The following is an 8,062-nucleotide window of genomic DNA, read 5'->3' as shown; positions in this document are numbered from 1 at the left end:
AGAAAGAAAGAAAGAAAGAAAGAAAGAAAAAGAAAGAGAGGACGAGAGGAGGTTGTATATATTATATAAAAGATAAAAGGAGTAGAGCATGATACGAACACACGCAGACGCAAACAGAATTGCACAAAAACACATGCTCGTGCGCGTTCAGGTTTTAACTCTTTGTGTTTGTGGGTATGTACAAATGTGTATACGTGTGTCTGGGTGGTTATAACATCTAAACATAGGCATCAAGGCATATCTTTACATCATAAATACACACAGACATACATATAAAATACATGTTCATATCTGTCTATTTGTCTGTCTATGCCAGACTATATAGCATTTTGCTGTAATGGTATGTCGAAATTCTTTAACCGTTCGCCTGAATACTGTTGTTTTCTGTTGTATTTTTCAGTGTTAGTGGTAGTTTATCTCAGGATTCTAACTCCACTTTCTAGTAGGTAGGCGCCCCGTGTGCCCTTTTGATACATACATATGTATATATATATATATATATATATATATATATATATATATATATATATATATATATATATATATATATATATATATATATATAAACTAGTAGTATTATAGCCCGATTTCATTCGGGTCTACTCAGGCCACATTTTTAAGATGAGCAATTTTGTCCTAAAAGTCACGCCTTTCAATTGAGCAAACTCAAAGTTGCCATTTCGGTTATCAATAAAATCGTCCATTCAAGTTGTAGACCAAAAGAGAAAGAAAGAAAGAAAGAAAGAAAGAAAGGTAACTACAAGGAGACTATTGATCAGTACGTTTAGAAAATATAAATACAGCAATATGGGAAGCATCTGGACTTCAAGTCAACACGTATATTCGACCATTCAGCAGAGTGCAGTCTATTCATAATCTGTGCTATACTGGCGGTAACATATATAGCGAAACGTATGCACATCGTTGCCGCTTTCGTGCAAACAAAGATCAGAAATCCCCGCCTTAAATCATAAAAATCTTCTTGTAATTATCTTGTTTTTTTCTTTCAAATATTGTAACAGTTACCGCTAATCATTGTTACTTTTCTGTAAAGCAAGAGGAGATTTAAAATAAATATCTACTACGAGTTTGTCATGTAGCGTCATTTATATACATATATATATATATATATATATATAGATATATATATATATATATATATTGATAGAGATATGGTGATAGATCAGTATGAATATACGTGCATGTATGCACATACACACACACACATATATATAATATATAAAACATATTTAATATATATATCTATATCTATATATATATATATATATATATATATAAAATCTAAGAGACTTAGGGGTTGAGGATTCAATCCACTAAGGGATAGTATCTATACAATATACTGCTTTGAGGGTACCCAATTATTGTTACACTAGTGTTATACCAAGTGTAATAAGTTGGTGCGGGTAAAAGGGGGGTCATTTTACCCTAAATTTATATAGCAATTAGAAAATGTAGGATAATATGCTGTACCCAACGACTTGCAGACTGTATTCCGTTGAATTAATTAACTTATTTTGTAACTAAAATGACAAAAAACCCACAAAATACAAATGTTTATGACAAACCATGTTATATTGACATTCGGGTTTACAAATATATAGTACATTAGGAATTTGAGAATAAACATAAACTTACAGCTGTTTCGGCCTAGCGTTGACATGCCCCATTCTATCCGAATAGCTCCTGCCGGAGTAATTAGCGGATGAAATGCTGAAATGGGGGTACATGCACGATTCGCTAAAAATTCCACACAAATATACAGTAAGAGATAAAAACAAAAATGAAATAGAAATGAAAATTAAAATAAAAATAAAAATAATATTTATTTGTTAATTTATTTATTTATTCATTTATTCATTCTGTCACACAGCACCTAGCATTGATGTCCTTCATTTCCTTAGTTACTGTTTCCAACTTGCTCTTTCATTCTGTTGAAGTATACATTCTCTTTCTTTTTTTCTCTCTTACTCTTTCTCAAATACGCCCGAAATATAAAGGTATTGTCAGATGTTTTCCTATTTTCCTTTTCCTTCCCCTATTTCAATACTCCAATGCTTCAAGCGACCTACAAAGCTCTTATATATATACTGGGTCATCTCATAAATAATGCATTTTTTAAAAATATGTCTTAGTCTTCAAAACTAAGATAAATTTTCCTTTTTTAATTTAAAATATACTCTCCTTCATTTAATCTAAAATATACTCTTCTTAATCTGATTATCATTTATTCCACAGTATTCAAAACCATTTGGACGGAAATAAATATGAATTCTGTATACGAGGTTTAATGCTAAATTTATTCAGATATCAGGGGATGAAAACAAGTTATTATAATTTGCTGAAATTACAAGATATGCTAAAACTGGTGGTCATTAGCTTCCAGACATTTATTAGCATGGTCAACCGCTGCTTGGGCAATGTTAGACAAAGTGTCCAGTGGGATCGCTGCACATGCTGTATTAATTTCTTCCGGAAGGACCACCTTGCAGCTGATTTTCAGCAGTATACGACTTCCTTTAAGATACCCCTTTTGTAACATTGTGCAAATGTTAAATCAGAACGTGTGAGGATTTCAGCTGCACCTCTTCGGCCTATCCAGTGTCACTGCATATTCCCATCCATGTAAGCTAGAACGTTTCTGCGGTATTGTGGAAGTGCGCCGTCTAGCTGAAGTAAATTTCAACATTTCCATAAAATGCATGCATGGCAGGTAAAATAGACATGTGAGGTATGCTTGACCAGTAACATTGCTTTTAAAGGAAAATGCTCCTTACAAAACACTTGATGTAATTCCACCTTAGAAGTTAAGCGTAGTAAATTGATTGCCGTGTCCACATGCTAAAGAAGAAAAGAAAATACAAAAAACTGTTACAGATACCTTGCATTAATTCCGTGATGTCTTGATAAAATTAGTATTAAAATATTTCTACAAGTTTCATTTTGGCAGATTCTGTGTGTGTGTGTGTGTGTGTGTGTGTGTGTGTGTGTGTGTGTGTGTGTGTGTGTGTAACCATGCGTGTTTGTGTTTATCAACTATCACTGCTTGACAGCCAGTGTTGGATTGTTTATGTCCACGCAAATTAGCGGCTTTACAAAAGAGGCCAATAGAATAATGCCAGGCATTAAAAAAGTGCTGGAGCCAATTTTGGGGCTAAACTCCTTAAAGCGATGCTCCAGCGTGGCTAGAGTCCAATGACTAAAATAAGGAATAGCTAAAAGAAAGATAAAGATGATATGCATATATATGCACACAAACATATATGTATGCATACTCTTTTTTGCATGAATACATAGGAATGTATATATAACTACAATGATTCGCCCACATATACACATATATAAGGCGGTGAGCTGGCAGAAACGTTAGCACGCCGGGTAAAACGCGTAGCGGTATTTCGTCTGTCTTTGCCATCTGAGTTCAAATTCCGACGAGGTAGACTTTGCCTTTCATCCTTTCGGGTTGATAAATTAAGTACCAGTTGCGTACTGGGGTCGATCTAATCGACTGGCCCCTTACCCCCAAAATTCGGGCCTTGTGCCTAGAATAGAGAAGCACACATATAAATAATTGCAAATAACAAATTAGATTTTAATATAAAACTTTCGTTTTCATGAGAAACAATTGTAAAGAGTACACACACACACATACACACACAAGCGCACACACACACACACACACACACACACACACACACACACACACACACACACAAATGCATACATACACACAAACATACATGGCGCTGAGTTTAACGCAGCATGCCTTGTCTTAGCTATCATACGTCGTTCCTGGTTTCTCTCTTTCTCTCTCTATGTGAGCGTGTGTCTCTATGTGTTTGTACGTGAGTGTGTCTTCCTGGTAGCCTCTGTATGCGTATGTACACATGTGTGTCTGTTAATGTGTCCCTGTTACATCAAAATGGAAGAATCATATAATCTGACAGAGTGAAAAGTAAACATATAGATAGATATATAGATGGATAGATAGATAGATAGATAGATAGACAAGAAGGGAGAGATAGAGAGAGAGAAAGAGAGAGAGAGAGGGACATGTACAAAAACGTGAGTGATGGTGTAATATATACAATTTCTCTGTATGTAATCGATTTTGAAGCCTTCACTTGTTGGTAATAATGAAACAGTTGTGAAAGTTCATAGCACCAATGTTTGGTAAATATTGACCATTCATAGATTACATTTCATAGGGATTGTTTCTGACAGGATATCAAGCCATGTCCAGCAAGCAACTATCGTTTCTGATTGGTCAATTCTCTCCTTCTCTCCCACTTCTTTCCTTCTCCTTGCTCATATATAACATGTCGTTCACACCATCCTGGCATCTATACCCACACACCATCGGACACCAGCCAACAACAGCATATATATTACCGTATACACACACACGCACATACCCACAAATACACTTTCGCGCTCACAGAGGCATACATACACGCATACATATGCTACAGCATGGTACTACTCCACCGTATACCTTCCACAATCAAGAAACGCCTTCCAAACACCACCCAACCAGCCGACCGCCAACGTTCTCATCTACATCCGTAATAATCGATAACATTACACTTTCCATTACTAATAAATGGGATTTCTGGAAAATTCAGTTTGCTGTTGACGACGCGGAAGATGATGATGACGACGAGAGGATGATAGTGATGATGATAATTATGATGATGATGATGATGATGACGATGATGATGATGATGATGATGACGATGATGATGATGGTGATGATGATGATGGTGATGATGATGATGGTGACGTTGACGACTACGACGACGATGACAAAATAAATTATGGTGCAAAGATAATGACATTGTTGCTTGGTGATGCTGATAATGATGATTATGACGATGATGGTGATGATGACGACGACGACGACGACGACTATGATGATGATGGTGGTGACGATGATAATGGTGATGGTGATAGCGTACATATTGATAGATGCGTTGTTACCGGCTGCTGGTGATGGAGGTGATAGTGATGACGATGTAAATGATGATGATGATGATGATGATGATGATGATGATGATGATGATGATGATGACGGTGATGACGATGACGGTGATGACGATGACGATGATGTGTAATTACTTGATGATAATTTCTATTGTTTTTCTTTTTGTTTTTTTTTTTGTTTTGTATAAGAAAGATGTATTTGCAATGTAAATGCCTTGACGAAGACCTTACAAACTGGACCAACCGCTTGGCTTCTTTGCAACGTAACAATCGGAAGAAAATATATCTATGTCATATTCTAACACAATGCCGTGACAATAGCATATATGCCGTTCTGTACGTTTTGAAGAAGATGCTCAGCTAATGACTGGTTTGTTTTCAGGATAAACCTTAAAGACTACAAAATATTTCATAGCGTGGATATTATAGATGAGTCACTCAACGTTCTCTACCTCACAACGCACATAGCCGCCATCTTGCATCCTCAGTGCTATTACCATATAATGTAAGTCTGTACGCATTCATGAATATATATATATATATATATATCTTCGAAACGCTTAGTTTTAGAATAGTGGAGGTTGATGAAGGAAATGTTCTCTGTGTGGCCTGTGTGATTTCTGTACTCTGTTTATGTTCTGTTTTTCATTTTGTCCACGTTTTTTTGTGACGTCCTGTACCCAGATACGCATCTGTATATACATGTACATGCAGGTATGTACATACATGTAAGTGTATATGCATATACTCACATATTATTTGTAATATATATATATATATATATATGTATATATATATATATATATATATATATATATATATATATATATATATACAGGTAGACGTAGGTACGCACATACCTGTACGTATATATGCATATACTCATTTATTATTTGTTTTACATGATCGAACGCCTGCCTCATCCCTGTTGTAAGTAGTTTTTTCAACTTTATATTTTCTGACGCGACTCTATCTCTTTCTCTATCACTTTTACCCCTCTTGATCTTTCTCTGTTACTACTACGTATCTCTCTTTACCCCTCTCGTTCTTCCTTCTGTTACTACTATAGCTCTCTCTTTCTCCTCTCGTTCTTCCTTCTGTCACTACTATATTTCTCTCTTCCTCCTTTTCTCTCGTTGCTCACCTATTCTTCTATTTCCTCCCCTTGTTTCTCCCTCTACCACTCTCCCTCTTCCTTACCCCTCCCTGGTCACATGCTTCCGGTCACTAATCCTTTTCTTCCTTGGCTATCGCCGAGCAAACACTCGAACTTACTTCGTCCCGTCTTTTTCAGTTCGCGCCTCACAGCGTTCATATATACAAATTTTCACGTCTGGCCGCATAGCCTTTTCCGTTTGTTTTCCTGTCTTGTTTTCTTTTCCGTTTGTTTTCCTGTCTTGTCTTTTGTCCGCCACGACATTCCTCCATGGCACAGGTTTAATTTGTGTATACAAATTTAATTTGCGGTCCATGGGAAGAGCCATTTTAACGATGCGTCCTGCCCGACTCTTCGAAACGCCGGTGTTAAAACGGGGGTAGCTGATGAAGGAAAATGTTCTCTATGTGGCATGTGTGTTTTCTATACTCTGGTTATTATTCTTGTCTACGTTTTGTTTGCAATGTCCTGTACCCAGATATGCACCCATATATACAGGTAGACGTAGGCATGCACATACCTGTACGTATATATGCATATACTCATTTATTATTTGTTTTATATATATATATATATATATATATATATATATATATATATATATATATATATATATATATATATATATACATATATATATATATACATGCATATCGATGTGTGTATATGTTCGTATGTATATGTATGCATATATTTATGTACACATGCATATATATTTATGTATATATATACATACATACATACATACATACATACACGCACACAGACACACATGGTAAATTAGCGCGCATGTGTGTATTAATGAAGGTGATTCTCTCCGTTGCGGGTCAGAAAAACATTGTCATCCTTAAAATATTTGAATCTATTGAAACTTTTTTCAAAATCGCAAATATTGCAACAAACTTTTAACAAAATCTTTTTCCTCATTAATTGCAATGATTTTCTTTTTCTTTTTTCCTTAAAACATATTGTTATTCGTAAATAGCATTCACATTAAAACGGCCAACTTGCTGTTACTTGAAGTCTCTGGGTGAGACTTGGAGCAGCTCGTAGAAAGCAAAGAAAAAAATAGCAACGACAAGGGCAAATAATAATAATAATAATAATAATAATAATAATAATAATAATAATAATAATAATAATAATAATGATAATAATAGTAGTAATACTAATAATTATATTAATACTAATAATAATAATAATAATAATAATAATAATAATAATAATAATAATAATAATAATAATAATAATTGATGTATCAATACCAGCAGATGACAACGTTTCTCTAAAAGAAATGGAAAAACTTTCAAAATACAAAGACCTGGAAATAGAGATAACTCGAATGTGGAATCTAAAAACAGAAACAATTCCTATCATAGTAGGTGCCTTAGGTATAATAAAAAAATATTCAGACAAATACATAACAAAAATAGCAGGACTTACAAATATATATAACATACAGAAAATTGCACTACTGGGTACTGCATACATTCTACGCAAAACACTTTCAATACAGTAAACATAAGAGCACCACAGCAAACCACAGCACATACCCAAGGCGCACAGAGCTGCGCTCGGTAGTGAAGTGAAAGCACGTTATAAAAATAAAACTACTGAATAATAATAATAATAATAATAAATTATTCAATTTATATCGTATCAACATAGGGAGACTATTAGACGATTTATTGTTTAAAATAACTTTACAAAATTGAACAAAATAAAATATATTAGAAAGTCCACAAGTAAAGGGATGTACCTTAGCCGCCATTTGCAAAACGCATGCAAATATGGTATGTAACCCATTAACATTATAGTAATTAAGAAACGGTGAACGAAATACTGTGTTTAAGACGTTTTTCTTTGTTTTTTATTCTTAAAAATGGTTTACGATTGTTTGAGAAT

This window comes from Octopus bimaculoides, chromosome 6 (assembly GCF_046866305.1).
Source record: "Octopus bimaculoides isolate indiv1 chromosome 6, ASM4686630v1, whole genome shotgun sequence".
NCBI lineage: Eukaryota > Metazoa > Mollusca > Cephalopoda > Octopoda > Octopodidae > Octopus > Octopus bimaculoides.
This window is presented reverse-complemented; position numbering follows the sequence as displayed.